Source organism: Struthio camelus, chromosome 32 (assembly GCF_040807025.1).
Source record: "Struthio camelus isolate bStrCam1 chromosome 32, bStrCam1.hap1, whole genome shotgun sequence".
Classification (NCBI taxonomy): Eukaryota; Metazoa; Chordata; class Aves; order Struthioniformes; family Struthionidae; genus Struthio; species Struthio camelus.
Window position 1 is genome coordinate 3,065,167 of NC_090973.1, and position 6,237 is coordinate 3,071,403.

At 55.3% G+C, this 6,237-nt stretch overlaps 2 non-coding genes across 2 annotated transcripts; one reads left to right on the plus strand and one right to left on the minus strand.

The window, feature by feature from the left end:
• Positions 1 to 1,835: 1,835 nt before the first annotated feature.
• Positions 1,836 to 1,907, minus strand: TRNAA-UGC (transfer RNA alanine (anticodon UGC)). The gene has a single exon. It is a non-coding gene; the product is annotated as a tRNA-Ala (tRNA).
• A 681-nt stretch (positions 1,908 to 2,588) lies between these two features.
• On the plus strand, positions 2,589 to 2,662 carry TRNAN-GUU (transfer RNA asparagine (anticodon GUU)). Its single transcript has one exon. It is a non-coding gene; the product is annotated as a tRNA-Asn (tRNA).
• Positions 2,663 to 6,237: the final 3,575 nt, after the last annotated feature.

Below are 6,237 nucleotides of genomic sequence, written 5' to 3' on the forward strand. Positions count from 1 at the left end.
TCATTTCCTTTCCCGCACTGAGCTGACACCTGCTCTACTCAGAGAGATCTCCTGCAATGGGGAAGAGTCACCAAATGCCTCTGTGTCTGGATCTATAGGGTCTATGTTAATATCTATATGTAAAAAATGTTGAGATTCTGTGACTAAACTGGCAGTTTTTGAGAGTAGCATTTTTTCCTGCTTTAATTTTCTTTTCCTACATTGAAATTATTTATGTACCCTATTTTTTCCTTTGCATTTTTTTCTTTCCTTCATCATCCCCTCCTCCCACTACTTATGCATCCATCCTCCACTCAGTTACTGGTTTCAGCCTTCCCAGCCCCAGGCAAGCATGGGGCCGTGCAGCTGCCGCCAGCTCTCCCTGCCCAGCTGCCTGAGCACAGCTCACCTCTTCCCCTGCAGCCGGCACTGTCAGGCCACCAGACAAAATCAGACCTGTGTGCCCAGGGTCTGGTGCCTCTCTCGAGAAGGCAGAGGGTAACTCCACCAGTCCCAGTTCTGCCCAGCACTGACTGCTTCGCAGGAGGGTTTCAGCTCTGGGTCCCAGGAGAGGGGCAGCTCTCCTCTCCCCCAGCAGCCAAGCCACAGCCCAGCAGTGAGGGCTGTGTGAGCCCCCTTCTTCCTCCAGCCAGGACAGGGCAAAGCCAGGCTCCCCGCCAGGAACGGCCAGGGCTCGGCAGCACTGCAAACAGCAGGATCCTGCCCTCGAGGAGAGGAGGGAGCCCGTGGCTGTCACCAGCACCCTCTCCCGCAGCAGCGTTTCCCCGTGCCCCACTGGGAACTCCTCCAGTGCCAGGCCCTGCACTGACCCTCCACGGGCAGCAGCACGTCCCAGAGCTGTGGACATCCCTGCTCCTATCCAGGATGGAGCACTGGTGCTGGGGACCTTGCAGGAGGGCTGGGCCATGTGTGCAGAAGTGGGAAGTGATTATGGGAGGGGACTGGATCCCCAGTGTAGGCACGAGGGAAAAGCACCAGTGCTGCTGATGTTGACAACAATGGTGTCACCAGCAAATCTCTGAAGCAGTGGGGCAGGGCTAAGGTGACCTTGAAGGCTCTGGGGGCAGCCAGGCCTTAGACACGACCTCCAGCCCCGCAACCTGGAGCCTCCCTGCTGCCTCCCTCACAATCAACGCCCTAGACACATCCCTCTCACTCACCTCTCCCTCTCCCCTTCCCCTGAGCTCTCTTCTCCATGGGGAAGGTTTTTTCATCTGCCTCATGACCTCACAGCACCTGCCTGCCTGCCACCCAGTCAGATTGCTGCAATAAAAGTGACCTCACAAACAAGCTCCCAGCCAGGCCAGCCTTGCCTGACTCTGCCTCTGCCTCTGCCCTCTCTCCTGGGGGCTTTCTCCTGCCCCTGAGGACCTCACAGTGCCCAATCAGTTGCAGTCATAGAGGTGATCTCACAATCACTAGGCCAGTGCTGTCATGTTACCTGCTTCTCCCTCCTTCCTCCCTCCAGGCTCTTATGTCTTCCTCATGGGCTTTGCTGTACCCTTGATGACCTCACATGGCTGCCCACCTACTGCTGGCCAATCAGCTGCTGTGAAAGGAAAGGGGATGTAGCCCTCTCCTGAGAGGGCATTTTGATGCACTGGATGACCTCTCAGCTCCTGCCTGTTTGCCTACTGCTGGCCGCTCAGCTTGTTGCAATAGTTAGTGACACAAAAATCCATGTCCCAATAGCATCAGTTTTAACTCCCTCTCCCCTTGCCCAGGGATGTCATTTCAGCTGAGCAGGTTTTCCAATGTGTTGGCTTGCTACTACCGTAAGCCTACACTTTCTAGAGAGGACCAAGGGGATGGAGAGTCAGGACATAAAACACCCCTGGAGATGCTGGGGATCGAACCCAGGACCTCCTGCATGCAAAGCAGGCGCTCTTCCACTGAGCTACATCCCCTTACAACCTGCTGAGGGGTGGGACATGCACTCGTCCCAGGATGTGCCCCTAACAAGCACAGCCCTGTTCTCCCCTGCTGCTCTGAGATCCTCAGCAGAAAACTGCATTCAAACCCTCTTACTGGGCCACAGGCTGGGATGGGGGAAGTGGAGATTGCCTCTCAGCGGGGACTAGTCCTGGACCAGGGCTGCACCATGGGACACTGCCCCTCCAACATCTCTGCAGTCGATGGGGGCAGGAGAAGACTCGCTGCAGGTGTTGCTCCCACGCTCTGGCCCTCCCAGGGAAGGTTGATGGAGAGGAACAAATCCCTTCCCCGAGTCTCCTCTGCCACCCTGTGCAGCACTCCTGTGTGCAGCACATCTGTCCCTGACACCAACAGCAGGAGTGAACACGCTGAGGGAAATGTCCTCCCCAGGTGAGGTGCCCACAGCTCCAATTGCCCTCCCTCCCCAGGGTGTGCAGTGGAGGGGCCACGGGAGCAGGTAGAGGTGATCCTGGGCAGGGAGCTGCCCACAGCCCCTCACCTGGTCACCAGGCCTCCCCCTGCTCTGCTCTGACCACCAGCACCTGGTGGTGGGTGAAGGGCAGCACCCCCTTCCCTGGGGCTGGGGACGTGCCTGGCCTCAGGGACGTTCCCACTCCAGCAGCACCAGGGACCGTCCTGATGCCAGTGGTGGGGTCTCTGTGGCGCAGCAGGGCAGCGCGTTCGGCTGTTAACCGAAAGGTTGGTGGTTCGAGCCCACCCGGGGACGGTGCCCCTTGGTGGGGTGCCTGGAGGACTGTGCTGCCCGGCACCCTGGCTTTTGCTCATGGTCCCCATGGACTAGCACAGACAAACCTGTGGTAACCCCGTGGCTCTGGCTCAGGCTGGTGAATCGCTCAGGGAAGGACCTGTCTCCTGAACCAGGGCTGCTGTGAATAGAGGGGTCCTTGCTGGTGGGGCTGGTGCCACTGACCTTCCCATTCACACCTCTGTGTGTGCAGAGGTTGGTCTTACTGAGGGGTTTTATACTGGGACGGAATAAGGAAGGGGGATTGACAGTGTAAGGATCAGCACCAAGCCCGAGACACATACACTATACTATGGCTAAAATACAATAAATCAGGGCTTAGTGAATGCTGTCCATTCTGTCCTGTGTCATCCTCCAAAGAAGAGAAGAGAGGGAAACATGAACAGCCACAGATGAACAACAACGGCGTGGCCAAGAGGTTACAGCGATGCACTGCTAATGTATTCTGCACTGTGCACAGGGCTCAAACCCCATCCTTATCAAAGATGATCCTGTTTCTGGCTCAAGACCCACCTGGAAGGAGTCTTTTGGGGTAGTGACTGTCCTGCAGTCACTGTCCCTACAGACTAGCATTTTCAAGCTCATTCTCAAAGCTGGCAAGACAATCACCTTGCTTGCATGGACAGCCCCTTCCTCTCACCCCTCCTCCCATTTGTGTTTACTCATAACAAAAGCCAAGCTTCTCCAGAGGTACATCCCTGGGGAGCCAGCTCTGGGACAGCAGATCTGCTGGTGGCTGGCACATGCGTGTTGCTGTGGGGCATCCTTTCTGGACCATGTGGGATGGCCAGAGAAGCTGGAGAGCAGCACGGAGGATGCACGTGAGTCCTGTTGACCCTGAGCTGAGCTGAGCTGTGCCCTCCCCATCCTTGATGGAAAGGACTGAAGAGGGAACAGCAGGTGTCCGCGCTGGGTGGTCCTGTCTGCACATCTCATTCCTGAATGGGGAGAAGGGAGGGTGCAGTCCCACGGGGCAGTGAAAGAGGCCATCTCAGTCCTCGCCCCAGCAAGTGCGTGGGGACGTGGGAGAGATTCTGCCATCTGCCTGATGCACAGACAGCTCTGCCAGAGACCTCTGTGGCAGGGTCAGGCCTTCCTCCACCCCAAGCACAACCTCGGGGGAGAGGACAGCCCTCTCAGTGCAGTCGGTGCTCGATCCTTGGCCTGACTTGTTGCCTGGAGAGAGGCTGAGACTGGAGACAGAGCAGCATGCCCTGGGTCACAGCTGCAGCTGAGACCTGACGGGAGAGTAGGGTTCAGCAGCAGCAACAGCTGGCAAGAGGACCAAAGCAGCTTGTGGGGTTGCAGGAGCAGGTCCTCTTGCTCTGTGCAGGGATGGGGAGCTGCAAGGTGCTGCAGCTGGGCTGGACAGGGCAGCCTGATGCGTGAGTGTGTTTGGGTAAGGAAACACACACTGGGGAGGTTTGAGATGTTTGTGCTGTGAGCTGCTGCTGAGGGGACAGAGAACATAAAAGCAAAGTCTGTGTGCAAGGTGCAGGAGAGATGACCTTCGGTCTCTGATCTGGGGCTGTTGTGAAGTCACAGTTTTGCAGTCAGCTTTTAGCCTCCTGCTAGACTCCTGCAGGGGAGTCACTGCATTTCTGTCCTGCCTTGTGCCCTTTCAGCAGGAAGGAGCCGATTCAGAGGGATGTTCATGAGGGGTCCCAGATGGAGCCCTCTCTGCTGTTTCTCTTCCACATCAGATCCTGCTTTTCCCTTCCCTTTTACACCTCTGATTCCAAACACCAGCACCAAGAAATCTTTGGGGAATTAATCACAACCAGAGATTCAGCATTTTGTAGGAAACATAGCTCTCACTGAAGTCCCTGCTGCACGGCAGCTGGTTAAACAGCTTCCTCCCTGCAACTCGCATTCAGCACTTGTCCCTCTACATCTGTGGCTGGGATGCCAAGGACAACCCCCACTCTGTGCTGTGCTTTGTCTCTTGGGCTACAAATCCCCTCTGTTTCCATAAACCCAATTTTCTCCTTCTCAGGCCCACTGCCCTTGGGGAGGGAAGGGCCAGGCTGCCCACTAACCCCCTATCTCCATCAGACATCTCCCATAGCATTGCAAATGAGGGGAAGAAATTACCATTGGCAGAGCAGGATACCTTTAATGCAATCCTACCATGAGGTTTGGCAGGTCAGAACAAATGAGCCTGAACATCCCTTATGACCTCAGCTGTTACTCTCAGCATCAGCATTCACTTGAGCTTCCCCAACAGCCGAAAGCCCAACTACGGGCCTTTAGTAACAGTGGGACTTCACTTGGACCACAAGCCCCATTTTCCTCAGGGTTCCTTGCCTCTTACGGATACTTCTGGAAAATGGCTCCAGAGGAAATACTGTGGTTTCTTCACATGACTTCTCCAAAGGTGCTCTTCTGCCTTCAGTTGCCTTGCTTGTCTTGTCAGCAAAATACATAGGAAAGGAAGATCTTCCCAGAGGCTCAGATTGGAGGAAAGACAAGAATCCCTTCCCCCATTACTCTGAAGTGATATTCCACCTGGAGGGCCACAGAAAAGAAACAGCAAAGGTTATTACTGGCATCTGTTGTTTTCCAGGGCACGAAGGTCATTTCTCACTATCTCTTTTGCCCCTTGCCTTGAGCCTGCCTGTCAGCACTCTTATGCCCTTCAGCTAATACTGGCAGGTCTGACAATGGCATTTTTCATCTGACCAAGGAGCTAAATGATCACTGAGCGAAACAGAAAGTGCCCATGCCCTGTCCCTGAAAGGCCCAGCAGGTACATTCCCGCTAGAAACAGGGCCAAAGAGGGCCTTCTGATGTGTTTCCTGAGAACGCACTAGTGACAAATGCATTGCAAAACTAGAGCAGGACAAGGCTGGTCAAGGGCCAAATGAACACACAGGAAGGGGTCTTTCATACCCCCTGCCCCTAGAAGTCCTTAGTGCACAAGGAGGACCTCAGTCAGTAGCACCTACCTGTTTTGGCATCTTCTGGATTTTTTTAACCAGTTTCTCAGGTGGGGGCATGGTGTCAGCACTGTCCTTCCTCCTGCCCTTCTCCACCTTCTGTGAGGAGCTCCCTCCGATGGCTGGGAGCACACTGAAAATACACATTGTGGGGAGGTGGTGTGAGCACAGCGCGAGTTTGGTCTCCACTCTGTGCTCCCAAGCTGGGCGCCTGCTTCTGCAGCAGAAGGCAGTCCCGCAGCAGAATGATGTGGGGTCGACTGCCTGTGTTCACATCCACAGAGACAGAGATCACCGCCAGCTGAAGCACCCAGGGCTCCATGATGTGCCTGAAGGAACGCTCAGGATGCCCAGGCACAGGCTCTCTCTCGAGGCAGCAAGGAGAGGAGCAGGGGCCTTTACAAAGACAGGCTCTGTGAGACACACTTACCCCATCCTCGCAAATGTATTAAACACTCCTCGATGGTCCCAGCTACCTTGCGCTTAGGTATGGAAAACTGATTCTTCCTGGAGACCCAGGGTCAAAGAAGGAGAAAGTGATCAGGGGTGTAAAGGCAGTCCTGCCATCGCGGGATCAGGAGTCACTGTGCCATGTGA